The sequence below is a fragment of the Octopus sinensis genome, linkage group LG25, assembly GCF_006345805.1.
Source record: "Octopus sinensis linkage group LG25, ASM634580v1, whole genome shotgun sequence".
Taxonomy (NCBI): Eukaryota; Metazoa; Mollusca; class Cephalopoda; order Octopoda; family Octopodidae; genus Octopus; species Octopus sinensis.
Window position 1 is genome coordinate 21707633 of NC_043021.1, and position 7427 is coordinate 21715059.

The window sequence follows — 7427 nt, forward strand, 5'->3', positions numbered from 1 at the left end:
TAAACTAAAAAAACCCGACTACAGGTGCTCCAAATGAGCCAAACCATGCAAACATTCAGCCACAAAAAACCAAGAAGGGACAAAACAAAACAAAACAAGATTATAAAACAAAAGCAGAGGAGGTCACAACTGGTGTTGTTGTGCACTCCTCGTTCCTTCTGGCAACATCACAACAGAGCAGCTAACTTGTTAGATGAAATTTAATTTATTGAAGTTCTCGAGTTAGATGGATGAGGTTATATATATATAAATGCCAGAGGGAGAAAAGTGGATATTTGAAGTATCCACACTGGTCCTACATCTGATTAGTGAGTTCTGAGATAAGTTCATTTAGCATATGGAGAACAAGATACTGCTTTTTTTTTGTTTTGTTTTTTTTTTATCTAGTTTCAGTTCACGAGCTGTGGCCATGCTGGGGCACCTTAAGATTGTTTGTTTTTTTTTTTGCTAACAGAGAAATTTTCTCTCTAAGAGCTTAATCCCATAACTTGTGAGCTTATCCAAACACAATTCTTCTTATGACATGGCTGCTCAGATATAGAGTTTGCTATGTAACCAGGTCATCATCATTGTTCGACCGTGGTCGAGACAATGGAATTTACTATGTTACGCCAGACTTCACGGTCCATCATGGCATTATGGAGGTCCTGTTGCTGGATGCCTGTATCCCTGGAGGTTACATCAGGGTAGGAGAGTGTGCGCCCTCTGGTATTGCGAGCAGATGGCCTCCAGAGGAGAAGAGTAGAAATTACCTCGTTTTCAGCTCTACAATAATGTCCAGCAAACTTTTGCCGAACCGCTAAGTAATGGGGACATAAACACACCAGCATCGGTTGTCAAGCAATGCTAGAGGGACAAACACAGACACACAAACACACACACACATATATATATATATATACATATATACGACGGGCTTCTTTTCAGTTTCCGTCTACCAAATCCACTCAGAAGGCAGGACTTATTCTTTGTAAGCCCAGTACGTATTCTATTGGATCTCTTTTGCCGAACCGCTAAGTTACAGGGATGTAAACACACCAGCATCGGTTGTCAAGCAATGCTAGGGGGACAAACACAGACACACAAACACACACACACATACATATATATACATACATATATACGACAGGCTTCTTTCAGTTTCCATCTACCAAATCCACTCACAAGGCATTGGTCGGCCCAGGGCTATAGCAAAAGACGCTTGCCCAACATGCCACGCAGTGGGACTGAAACCGGAACCATGTGGTTGGTAAGCAAGCTACTTACCACACAGCCACTCCTGTGCCTATCATTTTTTTTTTCATTATTATTATTAATCTATCCTCAAGGATGTTGCTGCTTAACTCCAGACTGGTCATGATGGAGCAGACCTATGAAAGCAAGTATGCTCCAAATTCAAGTTAATTTCAACATACCATAAATCCTCGAGTATAGTCTGCTCTTGAGTATAATACACAGGGGATTTTTAGGGGGCTGTACCTCTGAGAAACCTAAACCTTGTGTATAATACGCAGCCCTTCTCTAACTTGAGTCAAGGAGGTCTATATAACGTCCTTGGTTTGTAAAAATGTATACGGTAACGTCCTTTATTATTATTGTATATATAATATAATGCAAATGTGTAGCTTTTTTGTGCATTTTGTTTGCAGAAAATAAAGAAATAACAGCAATAGCGTTTAATAAATGTTGCTTACTGCAAGTTATGGATGATTTTTTTATGACTTCATTGCTTTCAGGCTTAGCTTAAGGTATTTTTGCGCCCGACATCACAAAATGCGTCTGGATAAACATTGTTGGACAGCAAATAGAGACTCAGACATTGCTTAGAAAATATTTTTCATTTTTAACCTTGTATATAGTACGCAGTAGGGATTTTGACCCTTAAATTTTGGGGAAAAAATGCGGATTATACATGAGGAATCTACGGTATATCACATGACAAACAATTGTTATTTTTCTCACTGAAGAAACACACACACACACACACATTATACAGGGGGTTGGGGCAAAAGTAGGAATACGACTGTTTAATATGAGTGGAATGTTTGTCATTGATCTATATCCCCGACCATATAAAAGATATTAGTTAAAAAGAACAGTGGAAACAGAATTCTTATCCTAAAACAGAAACAGAGAAATGAAAAGAACATTCTGTCCATATCAAGAAACTGTATACCGATTCCAAAAGAAACCAATAGAATAAGTATCAGGCTTGAAATATAATAAAATAAGTACTGGGGGGCAATTTGTTTGACTAAAATCCATCAAGACAGTGTTCCAGCATGGTTGCAGTCCGATGACTGAAACCAGCAAAAGACGAAGGATAAAAATGTGTATCGCATGCAGGGAGATGGTCATAAATTTTTTCCCACTGATACAAAGAACTGTATTATCGAATGTCTATAAACCTCAAAACAGAAAAATATTATTAACATAATTTTGGCATGTATCTTATGGGGTGGAGGTAGAAGCATTCTTAAAATTTTTCTTCTTTCCCTTTTACTTCGGGGGGGTTTTTTGGGGGATTTTTTTTTGCATTGACAGAGAAAAGCATGCTACATAATAAATTTATTGCGTGCGTGTATAAACAAAGTAATATTTACATAAATCTAGCTGCGTTTATCACGTAGTTTATATTTATATATACAAAATAGAGCTGCAGCAGGTTCAAAATACAAACAAATAAAGTAGAATTTTATTGCATTGTATGAGGTAATTCACTGTTTTAAAGATACATGTTATTGATTCAGAGCCCACACCCTCTTCCATTGCCTTCCCTACCATGCACTGAAAGCCACTTCTACATCAGAGTCCTGTTTACAAAATCCATATCTGTATGCATTCAGTTTCAAAGAGAAGTTGGTGATAATTCTCTGATGATGAATCTCAATTTCCATTTTTGCACTGTTGTTGTTGTTGTTCTTCTTCTACATCATCATCATCAACATCAACATCATCATCATTTAACACGTGGGTTTCCAGCTGGCATGATTTGAATGGCTTGACAGGATCCAATGGACCCAAGGACTACACAGTATGCTAATCACTATTTGACATGATTTCTATGGCTGAATGCCCTTTATAACGCCAACCACTTTATGGTGTGTATTGGGGGTTTTGTTCATACGACCAGTACATATCTACTAAGGTCCAAGGATGAACATCTGATTAGACATTACAATAGACCAGTGATTCCCCAACACTTTTTTTACCTCTGGACCCCTTTAATTCTTACTCTTTTACTCTTTTACTTGTTTCAGTCATTTGACTGCAGCCATGCTGGAGCACCGCCTTTAGTCAAACAAATCGACCCCAAGAGTTATTCTTTGTAAGTAAGCCCAGTACTTATTCTATCGATCTCTTTTTGCCAAACTGCTAAGTTACGAGGATGCAAACACACTAGCATCGGTTGTCAAGTGATGTTGGGGGGACAAACACAGACACAGAAACACACACACACACATATATATTCATATACATATATACGACGGGCTTCTTTCAGTTTCCGTCTACCAAATCCACTCACAAGGTTTTGGTCAGCCCGAGGCTATACTCTTTACTCTCTTTTATTTGTTTCAGTCAGTTGACTGCGGCCATGCTGGAGCGCCGCCTTTAGTCGAGCAAATCTACCCCAGGAATTATTCTTTGTAAGTAAGCTTAGTACTTATACGATGGGCTTCTTTCAGTTTCCATCTACCAAATCCACTCACAAGGCTTTGGTCAGCCCAAGGCTTTAGTAGAAGACACTTGCCCAAGGTGCCACGCAGTGGGACTGAACCCAGAACAATGTGGCTGGTAAGCAAGCTACTTACCACACAGCCACTCCTGCGTCTATAGTTTCCCAAGAAAAATGATGGTGGGAGACATGTTAGATAATGTAGTCTAGGTTACTGGGATACATTATTTTACTTATAACCATCAAATAACTCATAACCATCCAATGTTTAAAAAATCCTATTTTATTTTTATAATTAAATATTATTAAAAATTGTATTTTAAAAACCTGTAAAAATATTATATGAAACATAGAAGTATAACCAAATTATTGAACATAAATTTTAACAACAAAATCTTAAATGGACCCCTAAGTGCTGAGAAATACTGCACAAGACTAAACTCTATAGGAAATCCTCTACATCAGGGGCACTCAGCCAGTGGGTTGAAGACCAGTACCAGGCTGGCATAGGAGGAATAAATTTTAAAATTTTATAACTGTTTTATTATCTGCAGGGTGTTTTCACCTTATATATGTATTATATGTGTGTGGCTGAGTGGTAAGAAGTTTGCTTCAGAATCACATGGTTCCAGGTTCAGTCCCATTGTATGGTATCTTGGACAAGCTTCTTCTGCTAAAGCTCTGGGCTGACCAAAGCCTTGTGAATGGATTTGGTAGACAGAAACTGAAAGAGGCCCATTGTGTTTTGGGTGTATGCATGCATGCATGCATGTGTGTGTGTGTGGGGGGGTCTTTGTGTTTTTTCTCCATCACTGCTTGGTAACTAGTGTTGGTTTGTTTATGTCCCCATAACTTATAAATTCTACAAAAACATAAATGCTGATAAAATAAAGTACCAGACTTAAAAGGAAATAAGCACTGGGGTCAATTTATTTTTACTAAAACCCTTCAAGGTAGTGCCCCAGCATGGCCACAGTCTAATGAGTGACACAAGTAAAAGATAAAGAGATATGTAATAATTAAAATATATATTATGCAATTTATTGTTTTCTTTCGTATGAAATCTCCCAATTTGTACAAAAATTGTCCTGCATGAAACAGGTCTATTGTACAAAACAAGGTTGGGGACTACAGCTCTACATGATCCCTTGATCTGCTAGAAATAGCAGCTAATTTACTTCAAATCATGCCCTAATGTCCTGAAAGAAATGGGATGTGTAGTTAGTCCGATATACAACAGCTATGTCTGAATAAAAGGCAGACAGAAGTTGGTTGGTCATGGTTGGAAAACTTTTGAGCATAAGTGTGCTGGATCAGGAACTAAAGAACAACAACTCAAAAGACGAATTAGACTTGATCAGAACCTAGATGAAAAACAAAAACTAAAAAAACAAATCTAATTAAAATATTAAACTGCATCAGTCTAAATGAGAATATAATGGATTTTGTAATGACTAAATTAGAATGATCTAAATTTGATTACATTAAATGGACTAGATTTGACATAATTACAGGCTAATTTACATTCTGAGATTAAATGAAAATAAATTAAAGACTAAATTAGATTAGACTAATTTTGACTGCAATAAACGAGGCTAAATTGCACACAGTTAACGAGTAAATTAGACTAATGTGATTTAGACTGCATTCACAAATTCAAATGATATACAGTTAACTAAATTAGATTAGACAAATTTAGACTGCAATCTGGCTAATTACATGCAAAAAAAAAAAAAATAATAAATTAGATCTAGACAAATTTAGACATTCATTAAGTAAGGCTAAATTAGATATTGTTAAGATCTAAAGTGCATCCTGATTAATTTAAATTACATGAATTGTGTCTAAATTACACCCACTGAAAAACTATATTTGTTTCACCCTTCAGCATTTAAACCAGCCACAGTGAGCCCAAATGTTTGACCTGTTTTTATGTCCAAAATAGCCAGATCCAGCCTCTCGCACCTACCCTACAATGTCATTCTAAAAACAAACAACCACGGCACCAGAATCTCAAAGCTATGAGATAATGCATGATTAATTTTTTGAATTGTTAATAAATTAGCATAATATTTGACAGAGTAATCTATCAATTGTGATGTAAAATGGATAGATTTCTTAATAGAATTAACAACTAATTTAGACTTAGTCTCAGGCAGATTAAGTGAGGTTGAATTAAACACAATTAATAACTGAATTGGCTGTCTTTTCTTTTTCCCTTGTTTCAATTATTCACTAGTGTAGCTTCAGTTTGCCACCCCCAGGCAAAAGGGGTGCTGCCCCATAAAGTGCCACCAGGAGTAGACTGCCCCCTCCACCCCTCTGTAGCTACCCAAATATATACATGTTGTATATATATTTTTTTACTACCCACAGGGGGCTAAACACAGAGGGGACAAACAAGGACAGACAAACGGATTAAGTCGATTATATCGACCCCAGTGCGTAACTGGTACTTATTTAATCGACCCCCGAAAGGATGAAAGGCAAAGTCGACCTCGGCGGAATTTGAACTCAGAACGTAGCGGCAGACGAAATACCTCTTAGCATTTCGCCCGGCGTGCTAACGTTTCTGCCAGTTCGCCGCCTTTAATATATGTTGTATATATTTGAATTGAATTGTACTTGTGCATAACAATTAAATTTTTTTTTTTTTGATGTTCCAAGCTTTTGGTCATGTCTGTATCAACCCCAAATGAGTAAAAGATAGAATCAACTTTAGCAGGATTTGAACTCAGAGAGTAGAAAATTGGAACAAATATCGCAATGCATTTTTCATATTCTAATGATTCTCTAAATTCATTATCTTCTTACTGAATTAGACCAAATTTTAAATGAGATTACATTGCCTCGGAGACTGGAAATCGAGTCATTCCTATAAGAATTCATCTCCAATTTCTTTGTGTGTGTGAGAGAGAGAGAAAGTTTACCCTAACACCAGACTGATTATTTTACCAACCCTGAAAGGGCAAAAAGTGAAAGTTGACCACAGTAGCTTTTGAACATAGGATCACAGAGAAAATGAACACCTAAACAGGGTGGAAGTAACTACCAGAGGCCAATCTGTTGACCTTACACATTCCAGACCACACTTACTTGTAAAGATAAATCACTTGTAATAAATATATCAGATTTTAACACAAGGCTAGCAATTTTAGGGGTGGGAGGCAACTCAATTACATTGACCCTCCCCCTGCTACTTGACTGGGCATTATTTTACTGACCTCAAAAGGAAGAAAGGGAAAATCGACTCCAATGGAATTTTAACTCAGAACATAAAGAGCTGAGGGAAATTCTAAGCATTTTCTCCAACAAACAAACAGTTCTGCCCTAACCAGTAGGCCATTGCGCCTCCACATATACATATATATATATAATCCAGAAAAGATTTTGTCTATAATTAATCCAAATAGGCTGGGATTTCGTTATTTTCTTTCTCTTTGCCATATACGGGTTGCAAATTCTGTTTGTTTGTGGAGACTTTTTTAATAGTAGGAGAAATGGTGACCTATTTGGCTGCCATTTCTAATATTTTCGGTATGTGGTTTGAGCAACTTGTTGCAATTAACCCTTTATTTATAAATTAAAATATATATATATATAATATAAAATATATATATATATATATATATATAGATATAATATGTTATATAGATATATAGATAGTATAATAGATGTATATATATATAGATGTATATATTATGTATTATATATATATATATATATATGTATATATATATATATGTATATT

General features: G+C 36.2%; 1 protein-coding gene across 1 annotated transcript in view; it reads left to right on the forward strand.

The window, feature by feature from the left end:
* Positions 1–7427, forward strand: part of LOC115224531 — a 485382-nt gene that overhangs the window by 114065 nt on the left and 363890 nt on the right. The window lies entirely within an intron of this gene.